The following is a 13,424-nucleotide window of genomic DNA, read 5'->3' as shown; positions in this document are numbered from 1 at the left end:
TCACCCTCCTGAATGTTCAGGCCCCGATCACCCAAAATCTTTTTCATTCCATCTTTCCACCTCAAAATTGGTCTCCCATTTCTCCTCGTTCCCTCCACCTCCGACACATATATCCTCTTTGTCAATATTTCCTCACTCATTCTCTCCATGTGCCCAAACCATTTCAAAACACCCTCTTCTGCTCTCTCAACCACGCTCTTTTTTATTTCCAAACATCTATCTTACCCTTACATTATTTACTCGATCAAACCACCTCACACCACATAATGTCCTCAGACATCTCATTTCCAGCCCATCCACCCTCCTGCGCACAACTCTATCCATAGCCCACGCCTCCCAACCATACAACATTGTTGGAACCACTATTCCTTCAAACATACCCATTTCTGCTTTCCGAGATAATGTTCTCGACTTCCACACATTCTTCAAGGCTCCCAGGATTTTCGCCCCCTCCCCCACCCTATGATTCATTTCCGCTTCCATGGTTCCATCCGCTGCCAGATCCACTCCCAGATATCTAAAACACTTTACTTCCTCCAGTTTTTCTCCATTCAAACTTACCTCCCAATTGACTTGACCCTCAACCCTACTGTACCTAATAACTTTGCTCTTATTCACATTTACTCTTAACTTTCTTCTTTCACACACTTTACCAAACTCAGTCACCAGCTTCTGCAGTTTCTCACATGAATCAGCCACCAGCGCTGTATCATCAGCGAACAACAACTGACTCACTTCCCAAGCTCTCTCATCCCCAACAGACTTCATACTTGCCCCTCTTTCCAAAACTCTTGCATTCACCTCCTTAACAACCCCATCCATAAACAAATTAAACAACCATGGAGACATCACACACCCCTGCCGCATACCTACATTCACTGAGAACCAATATATATATATATATATATATATATATATATATATATATATATATATATATATATATATATATATATATATATATATATATATATATATATATATATATATATTCTTTCTTTTCTTTCAAACTATTCGCCATTTCCCGCATTAGCGAGGTAGCGTTGAGAACAGAGGACTGGGCCTTGAGGGAATACCCTCACCTGGCCCAATTCTCTGTTCCTTCTTTTGGAAAAAAAAAAAAAAAAAAAAAAAAAAAAAACGAGAGGGGAGGATTTCCAGCCCCCCGCTCCCTCCCCTTTTAGTCGCCTTCTACGACACGCAGGGAATACGTGGGAAGTATTCTTTCTCCCCTATCCCCAGGGATATATATATATATATATACATATACATATATATACATATATATACATATATACATATATATATATATATATATATATATATATATATATATATATATATATATATATATATATATATATATATATAATGTACATGTATATATAATTTCACCTTAGATCGTCAGCGAGTTATATATATATATATATATATATATATATATATATATATGGGAACTTCAGTAAAGGGCGTAAATGGGGAGGTGATAACAAGTAGTGGTGATGTGAGAAGGAGATGGAATGAGTATTTTGAAGGTTTGTTGAATGTGTCTGATGACAGAGTGGCAGATATAGGGTGTTTGGGTCGAGGTGGTGTGCAAAGTGAGAGGGTTAGGGAAAATGATTTGGTAAACAGAGAAGAGGTAGTAAAAGCTTTGCGGAAGATGAAAGCCGGCAAGGCAGCAGGTTTGGATGGTATTGCAGTGGAATTTATTAAAAAAGGGGGTGACTGTATTGTTGACTGGTTGGTAAGGTTATTTAATGTATGTATGACTCATGGTGAGGTTCCTGAGGATTGGCGGAATGCTTGCATAGTGCCATTGTACAAAGGCAAAGGGGATAAGAGTGAGTGCTCAAATTACAGAGGTATAAGTTTGTTGAGTATTCCTGGTAAATTATATGGGAGGGTATTGATTGAGAGGGTGAAGGCATGTACAGAGCATCAGATTGGGGAAGAGCAGTGTGGTTTCAGAAGTGGTAGAGGATGTGTGGATCAGGTGTTTGCTTTGAAGAATGTATGTGAGAAATACTTAGAAAAGCAAATGGATTTGTATGTAGCATTTATGGATCTGGAGAAGGCATATGATAGAGTTGATAGAGATGCTCTGTGGAAGGTATTAAGAATATATGGTGTGGGAGGAAAGTTGTTAGAAGCAGTGAAAAGTTTTTATCGAGGATGTAAGGCATGTGTACGTGTAGGAAGAGAGGAAAGTGATTGGTTCTCAGTGAATGTAGGTTTGCGGCAGGGGTGTGTGATGTCTCCATGGTTGTTTAATTTGTTTATGGATGGGGTTGTTAGGGAGGTAAATGCAAGAGTTTTGGAAAGAGGGGCAAGTATGAAGTCTGTTGGGGATGAGAGAGCTTGGGAAGTGAGTCAGTTGTTGTTCGCTGATGATACAGCACTGGTGGCGGATTCATGTGAGAAACTGCAGAAGCTGGTGACGGAGTTTGGTGAAGTGTGTGGAAGAAGAAAGTTAAGAGTAAATGTGAATAAGAGCAAGGTTATTAGGTACAGTAGGGTTGAGGGTCAAGTCAATTGGGAGGTGAGTTTGAATGGTGAGAGGCTGGAGGAAGTGAAGTGTTTTAGATATCTGGGAGTGGATCTGTCAGCGGATGGAACCATGGAAGCGGAAGTGGATCATAGGGTGGGGGAGGGGGCGAAAATTTTGGGAGCCTTGAAAAATGTGTGGAAGTCGAGAACATTATCCCGGAAAGCAAAAATGGGTATGTTTGAAGGAATAGTAGTTCCAACAATGTTGTATGGTTGCGAGGCGTGGGCTGTGGATAGAGTTGTGCGCAGGAGGATGGATGTGCTGGAAATGAGATGTTTGAGGACAATGTGTGGTGTGAGGTGGTTTGATCGAGTAAGTAACGTAAGGGTAAGAGAGATGTGTGGAAATAAAAAGAGCGTGGTTGAGAGAGCAGAAGAGGGTGTTTTGAAATGGTTTGGGCACATGGAGAGAATGAGTGAGGAAAGATTGACCAAGAGGATATATGTGTCGGAGGTGGAGGGAACGAGGAGAAGAGGGAGACCAAATTGGAGGTGGAAAGATGGAGTGAAAAGGATTTTGTGTGATCGGGGCCTGAACATGCAGGAGGGTGAAAGGAGGGCAAGGAATAGAGTGAATTGGAGCGATGTGGTATACAGGGGTTGACGTGCTGTCAGTGGATTGAATCAAGGCATGTGAAGCGTCTGGGGTAAACCATGGAAAGCTGTGTAGGTATGTATATTTGCGTGTGTGGACGTGTGTATGTACATGTGTATGGGGGGGGGTTGGGCCATTTCTTTCGTCTGTTTCCTTGCGCTACCTCGCAAACGCGGGAGACAGCGACAAAGTATAAAAAAAAAAAAAAAAAAAAAATATATATATATATATATATATATATATATATATATATATATATATACATATATACACACACATATATATATATATATATATACATATATATGGGCAAGGGTGACAAAGAAAAAAACGCAATTCCCCTCGCCTATTCATCATGGCGTCATCGTGTTTGCACCATACACGCAGGCTGCGGGGTCGAACCCCGGCGGATATACTTAGACAATGAGATACACGAATATATATATATATATATATATATATATATATATATATATATATATATATATATATATATATATATATATATATATATATATATATATGTATATATATGTTGGAAAGGATCACAATTTTGCGCGTGATCAAGATATTCCTATGAGTCCACGACGAAAATAAAACACTAAAGGTTCCCAAGTGCACTTTCGTGTCATAATCACATCATCAGGGGAGACACAAGAGAGAAATATAACAGTCAGTTGATATACATCGAAGAGACGATGCTAGGACGCCATTTGGTAGACAAGTGATTGTCCAAAACATATAACGAGCATTCATAAACTTATCGTTTTACAATTCTTATCAACAATAAAGTTATCTAATTTGTATAGACCATCACTAATATTAAGAATATAATTCTCTGTGTGTTTGATAATAGAAGATTCAATGATATTTCTCTCGGTAATAGAGTTAGAGTTAATAAATGAGGTGGCGTTACTCCAGTCAATACAATGATCATAGTTCTTAACATGATTAAACAAGGCATTTGATTCTTGTCCTGTTCTTATGGTATATTTATGTTGCTTAAGTTTAACAGAAAGATCCTTACCAGGCTGACCAAGAAAAAATCTATCACAGATTCCACAAGGCACTTTATAAATGCAAACCAAGAGAATTTTCTGGTGAATTCCTGATTAAGATATTCTTTATAGTATTATTGTTGCTAAAGGCAACATTTACATGAAAGGATTTAAGCAACATGGGAAGCAAAGTAAAATTATTATCAAAAGGGAGAACTAAAAGGTTCTTGGTGTCAATGGGAGGTTTGGGCTCAAGTCTATAAAATTATGTTTTTGCTAACTTAAGGGATTTGTCAATGAAAGATCTAGGGTACTTTAACTTAGATCAAATAGAATATTTTTTCTCAAACTCATCATCAATAAACTCTGGACTGCAAATACGTAATGCCCTAAGGAACATAGACTGAAATGATGATAATTTAACTTTTTCATGTTGAGATGAGTAGTAATGTATATATGAGCATACATTGGTGGGTTTTCTGTATATGCTAAACTTAACCTTGTTTCCTTGTCTGTGAATCATGCAGTCTGAAAATGGTAACATACCACTATTTTCATTGTCTACAGTAAATTTGATGGAAGGTACTAAATTGATAAGTAAAGGAGAAACATTTGTAAATTTTCATTTGTTGGCCAAACACAAAGAACATAATCTACATACCTAAACCAGATTGCATTAGAAGTGAAGATATCCTTTAGTAATTTTGTTTCAAAAAATTCCATATAAAGATTACTCAGTACAGGTGAAAGAGGGTTACCCATTGCCATACCAAATTTTTTAGCATAATAATCTCCATTAAATTGAAATACACAGTCAAATATACACAATTTTATCACTTCAATGAAATTAGACTTTGAAATAGGTAAATGAATATCATCCAAGACATCACTTAAATATTCTAAAAGGTTATCAACTGGAACTTTAGTGAAAAGTGAGGAAACATCAAAGCTAACTAGTTTCAAATCAAAATTAACATTGATATTGTTTAGCTTGTTGACTAGATCTACATTGTTCATGATATTAGAATTTGATACCTTACCCACTAAATGGCTTAATAAAGAAACTAACCATTTTGACAATTTATATGTGATGGAGCCTACTGAACTCACTATAGGTCTTGTTGGAAAATTCTGTTTATGTGTTTTGATAAATCCATACATATATGGCAATGAAGGGGACAAAGATGACAAACTTTTGATAAGAGAAATGTTACCTTTCAACAACAACTTCATTTCTTTATGAAGTGAGAATCAACAGCTTCTAAGGGATTCTTACTAAGTTTAGAATATGTTGTGTTATCATCTAGAAGATCATTGATTTTAGATAAATAGTTACTTTAGTAATAGTTACTTTAGTAATATGTATATCCTTGTCTTTTTTTAATAAACAACTAGACAATTAGACAGGTAAACCTGTGTAATAAACAACTAGATAAAGATTCCCTGTGTGCATTAGGCTATGGTTTAACTTTTGTGTGCTCTAACAGAAAAGCCAGCTGTGTTGATGTCACAAAGACTTTTTGTAATTTAGAAAAATGCAGTAATTTAAGTAATGATGAAATTAATATCTGTAAGGGTTTAGTGTGTTCAAATTTGTCAAGACCAGTGGAAGCTAATTGCCCTAAAAGATTCATAAGCGCTATTAACAAATTAAAAAAAAGACAAGGATATTCATATTACTAAAGCAGATAAGGCTAACACTGTTGTGATTTTAGGCAAAAGTAACTATTTTTCTAAAATGAAGGATCTTCTAAATGATAACACAACATTCTCAAAACGTAGTAAAAATCCCTTAGAAGCAGTTAATTCTCACTTCAATAAAGAAATGATGTTGTTGTTGAAAGGTAACATTTCTCTTAACAAAAGTTTGTCATCTTTGTCCCCTTCATTGCCATATATGTAAGGACTTATCAAAACACATAAACAGAATTTTCCAGCAAGAACTATAGTGAGTTCAGTAGGCTCCATCACATATGAATTGTCAGAATGGTTAGTTTCTTTATTAAGCCCTTTAGTGGGTAAGGTATCAAATTCTAATATCATGAACAATGTAGATTTAGTCAACAAGCTAAACAATATTAATGTCAATTTTGATTTCATACTCGTTAGCTTTGATGTTTCCACACTTTTCACTAAAGTTCCAGCTGATGATCTTTTAGAATACTTATTTGATGTCTTGGATGATATTCATTTACCTGTTTCAAAGTCTAATTTCATTGAAGTGATAAAACTGTGTATAAAAGACTGCGTATTTCAATTTAATGAAGATAATTATGCTCAAAAATTTGGTATGGCAATGGGTAACCCGCTTTCACCTGTACTAAGTTATCTTTATATGGAATTTTTCTAAACAAAATTACTAAAGGATATCTTACCTTCTAATGCTATTTGGTTTAGGTATGTAGATGATGTTCTTTGTGTTTGGCCAACAAATGAAAATTTACAAACGTTTCTCCCCTTACTTAACAGTTTAGTACCTTCCATCAAATGTACTGTAGAAAGTGAAAATAATGGTATGTTACCATTTTTTGATTGTATGATTCATAGACAAGGAAACATGTTTAAGTTTAGCATATACAGAAAACCCACCAATGTGTGCTCATATATCCATTATTACTCATCTCAACATGACAGAGTTAAATTATCATCATTTCAATCTATGTTCCTATGGGCATTACGTATTTGCAGTCCAGAGTTTATTGATGATGAGTTTTAGAATATATGTTCAATTGGATCTAAGTTAAAGTACCCTAGATCTTTCATTGATAAATCCCTTAAGTTAGCAAAGAAATCATTTTATAGAGTTGAGCCTAAACCTCCCATTGACAACAAGAATCTTTTAGTTCTCACTTCTAATAATAATTTCACTTTGCTTCCCATGTTGCGTAAATCCTTTAATGTAAATGTTGCCTTTAGCAACGATAATACTATAAAGAATATCTTAATCGGGAAGTGGCGAATGGTGTGGAAGGAAAGGTGTATATATATATATATATTCCCTGGGGATAGGGGAGAAAGAATACTTCCCACGTATTCCCTGTTTGTCGTAGAAGGCGACTAAAAGGGAAGGGAGCGTGGGGCTGGAAATCCTCCCCTCTCGTTTTCTTTTTTTTTTTTTTTTTTTTTTCCAAAAGAAGGAACAGAGAAGAGGTCCAGGTGAGGATATTCCCTCAAAGACCCAGTCCTCTGTTCTTAACGCTACCTCGCTATCGCGGGAAATAGCGAATAGTATGAAAAAAAAAAAAAAAAAATATATATATATGGAACCATGGAAGTGGAAGTGAATCACAGGGTGGGGGAGGGGGCGAAAATCCTGGGAGCCTTGAAGAATGTGTGGAAGTCGAGAACATTATCTCGGAAAGGAAGAATGGGTATGTTTGAATGAATAGTGGTTCCAACAATGTTGTGTGGTTGCGAGGAGTGGGCTATGGATAGAGTTGTCCGCGGGAGGGTGGATGTGCTGGAAATGGGATTTTTGAGGACAATATGTGGTGTGAGGTGGTTTGATCGAGTAAGTAATGTAAGGGTAAGAGAGATGTGTGGAAATAAAAAGAGTGTGGTTGAGAGAGCAGAAGAGGGTGTTTTGAAATGATTTGGGCACATGGACAGAATGAGCGAGGAAAGGTTGACCAAGAGGATATATGTGTCGGAGGTGGAGGGAACGAGGAGAAGTGGGAGACCAAATTGGAGGTGGAAAGATATAGTGAAAAAGATCTTGAGTGATCGGGGCCTGAACATGCAGGAGGGTAAAAGGCGGGCAAGGAATAGAGTGAATTGGATCGATGTGGTATACCGGGGTCGACGTGCTGTCAGTGGATTGAATCAGGGCAGATGAAGCGTCTTGGGTAAACCATGGAAAGTGTGTGGGGCCTGGATGTGGAAAGGGAGCTGTGGTTTCGGTGCATTATTACATGACAGCTAGAGACTGAGTGTGAACGAATGGGGCTTTTGGTGTCTTTCCTAGCGCTACCTCGCACATATGAGGGGGGAGGGGGTTGTTATTCCATGTGTGGAGGTGTGGTGATGGGAACAAAAAAAGGCAGACAGTATGAATTATGTACATATGTATATATGTATACAGAGGTATAAGTTTGTTGAGTATTCCTGGTAAAGTATATGGGAGGGTATTGATTGAGAGGGTGAAGGCATGTACAGAGCATCAGATTGGGGAAGAGCAGTGTGGTTTCAGAAGTGGTAGAGGATGTGTGGATCAGGTGTTTGCTTTGAAGAATGTATGTGAGAAATACTTAGAAAAGCAAATGGATTTGTATGTAGCATTTATGGATCTGGAGAAGGCATATGATAGAGTTGATAGAGATGCTCTGTGGAAGGTATTAAGAATATATGGTGTGGGAGGAAAGTTGTTAGAAGCAGTGAAAAGTTTTTATCGAGGATGTAAGGCATGTGTACGTGTAGGAAGAGAGGAAAGTGATTGGTTCTCAGTGAATGTAGGTTTGCGGCAGGGGTGTGTGATGTCTCCATGGTTGTTTAATTGGTTTATGGATGGGGTTGTTAGGGAGGTAAATGCAAGAGTCCTGGAAAGAGGGGCAAGTATGAAGTCTGTTGGGGATGAGAGAGCTTGGGAAGTGAGTCAGTTGTTGTTCGCTGATGATACAGCGCTGGTGGCTGATTCATGTGAGAAACTGCAGAAGCTGGTGACTGAGTTTGGTAAAGTGTGTGGAAGAAGAAAGTTAAGAGTAAATGTGAATAAGAGCAAGGTTATTAGGTACAGTAGGGTTGAGGGTCAAGTCAATTGGGAGGTGAGTTTGAATGGAGAAAAACTGGAGGAAGTGAAGTGTTTTAGATATCTGGGAGTGGATCTGTCAGCGGATGGAACCATGGAAGCGGAAGTGGATCATAGGGTGGGGGAGGGGGCGAAAATTTTGGGAGCCTTGAAAAATGTGTGGAAGTCGAGAACATTATCTCGGAAAGCAAAAATGGGTATGTTTGAAGGAATAGTGGTTCCAACAATGTTGTATGGTTGCGAGGCGTGGGCTATGGATAGAGTTGTGCGCAGGAGGATGGATGTGCTGGAAATGAGATGTTTGAGGACAATGTGTGGTGTGAGGTGGTTTGATCGAGTAAGTAACGTAAGGGTAAGAGAGATGTGTGGAAATAAAAAGAGCGTGGTTGAGAGAGCAGAAGAGGGTGTTTTGAAGTGGTTTGGGCACATGGAGAGAATGAGTGAGGAAAGATTGACCAAGAGGATATATGTGTCGGAGGTGGAGGGAACGAGGAGAGGAGGGAGACCAAATTGGAGGTGGAAAGATGGAGTGAAAAAGATTTTGTGTGATCGGGGCCTGAACATGCAGGAGGGTGAAAGGAGGGCAAGGAATAGAGTGAATTGGAGCGATGTGGTATACAGGGGTTGACGTGCTGTCAGTGGAGTGAATCAAGGCATGTGAAGCGTCTGGGGTAAACCATGGAAAGCTGTGTAGGTATGTATATTTGCGTGTGTGGACGTGTGTATGTACATGTGTATGGGGGGGGGGGGGTTGGGCCATTTCTTTCGTCTGTTTCCTTGCGCTACCTCGCAAACGCGGGAGACAGCGACAAAGTATAAAAAAAAAAAAAGAAAAAAAAAAGTATATATGTATATGTCTCTGTGTGTATATATATGTGTACATTGAGATGTATAGGTATGTATATTTGCGTGTGTGGATGTGTATATATATACATGTGTATGTGGGCGGGTTGGGCCATTCTTTCGTCTGTTTCCTTGCGCTACCTCTCTAACGCGGGAGACATCGACAAAGCAAAATTATAATAATAATAATAATAATAATGATATATATATATATATATATATATATATATATATATATATATATATATATATATATATATATATATATATATTCGAGAATATCATCTCGGAAAGCATGGATGGGTATGTTTGAATGAATAGTGGTTCCAACAATGTTGTATGGTTGCGAGGCGTGGGCTATGGATAGAGTTGTGCACATGAGGGTGGATGTGCTGGAAATGAGATTTTTAAGGACAAAGTGTGGTGTGAGGTGGTTTGATCGAGTAAGTAATGTAAGGGTAAGAGAGATGTGTGGAAATAAAAAGAGTTTGGTTAAGAGATCAGAAGAGGGTGTTTTGAAATGGTTTGGGCACATGGAGAGAATGAGTGAAGAAAGATTGACCAAGAGGTTATATGTGTCGGAGGTGGAGGGAACGAGGAGAAGTGGGAGACCAAATTGGAGGTGGAAAGATGGAGTGAAAAAGATTTTGAGTGATCGGGGCCTGAACATGCAGGAGCGTGAAAGGCGGGCAAGGAATAGAGTGAGTTGGATCGATATGGTATACCGGGGTTGACGTGCTGTCAGTGGATTGAATCAGGGCATGTGAAGCGTCTGGGGTAAACCATGGAAAGTTTTGTGAGGCCTGGATGTGGAAAGGGTGCTGTGGTTTCGGGCATTATTGCATGAGAGCTAGAGACTGAGTGTGAACGAATGGGGTCTTTGTTGTCTTTTCCTAGCGCTACCTCGCACACATTAGGGGGGGAGGGGGATGGCATTCCATGTGTGGCGAGGTGACGATGGGAATGAATAAAGGCAGACAGTGTGAATTGTGTTCAATGGTATATATGTATGTGTCTCTGTGTGTATATATATGTGTACATTGAGATGTATAGGTAGGTATATTTGCGTGTGTGGACGTGTATGTATATATATGTGTATGGGGGTGGGTTGGTCCATTTCTTTCGTCTGTTTCCTTGCGCTACCTCGCAAACGCGGGAGACAGCGACAAAGCAAAATGAATAAACAAATATATATATATATATATATATATATATATATATATATATATATATATATATATATATATATATATATATATATAAATATATATATTTATATATATATATATATATATATATATATATATATATATATATATATATATATATATATATATATATATATATATATATATATATATATATATAAATATATATATATATATATATATATATATATATATATATATATATATATATATATATATATATATATATATGTATATATATGTATATATATATATATATATATATATATATTCCTATGAGTCCACGGGGAAAAAGGAAACACGAAAAGTTCCCAAGTGCACTTTCGTGTCATAATCACATCATCAGGGGAGACACAAGAGAGGAATATAACAGTCAGTTGATATACATCGAAGAGACGAAGCTAGGACGCCATTTGGCAAACAATCACATGTTTGCCAAATGGCGTCCTAGCTTCGTCTCTTCAATATATATCAACTGACTGTTATATTCTTCTCTTGTGTCTCCCCTGATGATGTGATTATTACACGAAAGTGCACTTGGGAACTTTTCGTGTTTCATTTTCCCCTTGGACTCATAGGAATATCTTGATCACGCGCAAAATTGTGATCCTTTCCAACATATATATATATATATATATATATATATATATATATATATATATATATATATATATATATATATATATATATATATATATATATATATATATCAACCAAACCAATAGTTAGTTTTACCTACGTGGCTCTGCACTTTCATGTTTACTACATTGCTGTGGTTTGTTTTCATAGATTTCCCTTTCATGATTTACGAAAGCTCTCACTCCTTTATTGCTATATTTATTGTGAAGCAACAATTTAACGTATTTTTTTTATCTACAATATTTCATGTGTTTTATATTCATGTCTTAATGAAAATTATCAAGCATTCCAGGTCTTTCATAATGCCAGTCATCATATTCTGACTGTTTAGATTCTGGTGATGAGCGTGAAGAACACAATACAAATATGAAAAAATTACATGACCTGGAGAGAGAAAGAAACCATGTCCTATTTCACCATAATTTCTTACCGTTTTATGCTTTCGTACGGTAAGATTTTCGTAGAAATATATTTTATTACGACACTGGGCAAAATATTATCAAACATTGATATACACTTGCTTGATATATGAAGAACTTTGATATTCTTTAAGTCTGAAAGTTACAGTGAGAATAGTAGGGCATCACATACGGAACTGAATGGAAGTAATATAGGCAACTTTCTGGTATCACACTAAGAGTTCCACTTACATGTTCGCAGTAAGAGACAGCAAGCGGGAATCAGCCACAGTGGCCTGGTCGATTCTATATATTGGCGAGGTTACCTTGACTACTCCTCCCACACATTGACGTAATCAGGTGGATGATTCAAGTAATGCCACTGATTCGCTACCTTCTCTTTCCTCCCATCAATTCGCATTTTGCCATTGTACTGTCTTTATTACTGTGTACACTGAATGACGAATTTTATTATCACAAGTTAAAGAGAGAAGGAGAGAGAGAGAGAGAGAGAGAGAGAGAGAGAGAGAGAGAGAGAGAGAGAGAGAGAGAGAGAGAGAGAGAGACAGACAGAGAGAGAGAGAGAGAGACAGAGAGAGACAGAGAGAGAGAGAAGGAGAGCGATGTAGTATACATTCATCACATTTGCCACAGTCATTTTCCTATAAAGGGCGATCGTAACCTAGCAGCAGCAATCCCACCTGTCACGGAGGAGTCTCGGGTTCGAGACTGTGGATATAGGAGAAAGAATACTTCCCACGCATTTCCCACATATCGTATAATTCGACTAAATAGGACGTGAATGGTGGGCTAGTAACCCTCCCCTCCTTTTATTTTAACTTTCTAAAAAGGGAAACAGGAGTCACGCAGGGAGTGCTAATCCTTCACGAAGGCTCAGATTAGGGTGTCTAAATGTGTGTGTATATAACAAAGATGAGAAAAAAAGAGAGCTAGGTAGTATGTTTGAGGAAAGGAACCTGGATGTTTTGGCTCTGAGTGAAATGAAGCTCAAGGGTAAAGGGGAAGAGTGGTTTGGGAATGTTTTGGGAGTAAAGTCAGGGGTTAGTGAGAGGACAAGAAGGGAAGGAGTAGCCGTACTCCTAAAACAGGTTTTGTTGGCATATGTGATAGAGTGTAAAGAAGTAAACTCTAGATTGATATGGGTAAAACTGAAAGTGGATGGAGAAAATTGGGTGATTATTGGTGCATATGCACCTGGGCATGATAAGAAAGATTATGAGAGGCAAGTGTTTTGGGAACAGCTGAGTGAGTGTGTTAGCAGTTTTGATGCACGAGATCGGGTTATAGTGATGGATGACTTCAATGCAGAGGTTAGTAATGTGGCAGTTGAGGGAATAATTGGTGTACTTGGGGTGTTCAGTGTTGTAAATGGAAATGGTGAAGAGCTTGTGGATTTGTGCGCTGAAAAAGCTTTGGTGATTGGGAATA

This window comes from Panulirus ornatus, chromosome 16, assembly GCF_036320965.1.
Source record: "Panulirus ornatus isolate Po-2019 chromosome 16, ASM3632096v1, whole genome shotgun sequence".
Taxonomy (NCBI): Eukaryota; Metazoa; Arthropoda; class Malacostraca; order Decapoda; family Palinuridae; genus Panulirus; species Panulirus ornatus.
The sequence above is the reverse complement of the archived record's forward strand: the minus strand, read 5'-3'. Positions refer to the sequence as shown.